This window comes from Sinocyclocheilus grahami, unplaced genomic scaffold (genome assembly GCF_001515645.1).
Source record: "Sinocyclocheilus grahami isolate Dianchi unplaced genomic scaffold, SAMN03320097.WGS_v1.1 scaffold1994.1, whole genome shotgun sequence".
In the NCBI taxonomy this organism is placed as follows: Eukaryota; Metazoa; Chordata; class Actinopteri; order Cypriniformes; family Cyprinidae; genus Sinocyclocheilus; species Sinocyclocheilus grahami.
In genome coordinates, this window is record NW_015507173.1 from 102,985 (window position 1) to 104,926 (window position 1,942).

Genomic DNA, 1,942 nt, shown 5'->3' on the forward strand with positions numbered 1-1,942 from the left:
TTTCTTTATCAGAACAGATTTAGAGAAATGTAGCATTACATCACTCACCAATTGATCCTCTGCAGTGAATGGGTGCCCTTAAAATGAAAGTTTAAGTAGCTGATAAAAGTATCACAATAATCCACAAGTAATCGACACGACTCCAGTCCATCAATTAACATCTTGTGAAGCAAAAGCTCAATATTGCTTTCTCCAGTGAAAAAGCGTCTTGTTTGAATCAGGAGAGAAATATATACAGTGCTGCTCAAAAGTTTGTGATGTATAGAATGTTCTATATTTCTGCATAAATATGACCCAAAACATAATCATTTTTCATAATATATATATATTTTTTTTTGTCATTTATTTATTGAGAAAAATGATCAAGTGTTAGATTATGACAAAAGTATGTTTCAGTATCTGGTGTGACCCCCTTTTGCAGCAATAACTGCAGGTAACATTTCTTGTAACTGCTGATCAGTCCTGCACAACATCTTGTAGGAATGTTAGCCCATTCCTCAGTACAGAACCACTTCAACTCTGTGATGTTGGTGGGTTTCCTTCTATGAACTGCTTGCTTCAGGTCCTTCCACAACATTTCAATTGGATTAAGGTCCGGACTTTGTCTCGGCCATTCCAAAACATTAACTTTGTTCTTCTTTAGCTGTTCTTTGATAAAACAACATGTGTGCTTGGGGTTGTTGTCTTGCTGCATGACCCACTTTCTCTTGAGACTCAGTTCATAGATAGATGATGTCCTGACATTTTCCAAAACAGGCCCGAACCATGATACTACCACCACATGTTTCATAGATGGGATACGTTTCTTACGCTGGAATGCAGTGTTTTCTTTTCTCCAATCATAACACTTCTCATTTAAACCAAAAAGTTATATTTTGGTCTCATCCGTCCACAAAACATTTCTTCAACAGTCCTCTGGCTTGTCCACATGATCTTTAGTAAACTGCAGATGGGCAGCAATGTTCTTTTTGGAGAGCAGTGGCTTTCTCCTTGCAACTCTGCCATGCACACCATGGTTGCTCAGTGTTCTCCTGATGATGGACTACCCTGGGTTCCTGTGCAACCTTGCGGACTATTACACATCTCGCTTTTAGAGTGATCTTTGTTGGTCAACGAACTCCTGGGGAGTATAACATTGGTCCTGAATTTCCTCTGTTTGTACACGGTGTGTCTGCGTGTGGATAGGTGAGATCCAGACACTTTAGAGATGGTTTTGTAATAGGGCTGCACGATAAATCGCATGCGATATTTAACGCGCATCTTATCAGGAAAGCCGGTTCTGTAATCAGCGGTAAATCTCCATCACCTGCGGGTCGCATGCGATTTATCGTGCAGCCCTATTTTGTAACCTTTTCCAGCCTGATGAGCAACATCAACACTTTTTCTGAGGTCTTCTGAGATCTCCATTGTTTGTGCCATGATACGCTTCCACAAACATGATCAAACTTTGGTAGATCCCTGTTCTCTCAATAAAACGGCATGCACTGACACCCATTGATTGAAAACAACTCTGAACATATGGACTCTAATTTCACCTTCAAATTGACTCCTAATCCTAGAGATTCACAAACTTTAGCCACTCACATGTAATATTGAATCATTTTCCAGAATAATAAATGGCAAAGAAAATATTTGTCTCTCATTTGTTTGATTGGGTTCTCTTTGTCTACTTTCAGGACTTGCGAAACTTTACGTGGGAAAATCTGTACACACACACACACACACACACACACACACACACACAGATAAAGCACCGTTTAAAAGCAAAAACAGTTCTAGACACACATATCGTGGTTTTTGTTGTGAGAGGAGAACAGGGAATGGACTGTTCCATTGGAGTAAATGTTATTATTGGTTATAGACTCATATTTTGTCCAGATGTGGTGGTTTATAGTTAAAATGAATTAACTTTCATTAATGGTTTTGTTATTTACAAACACGC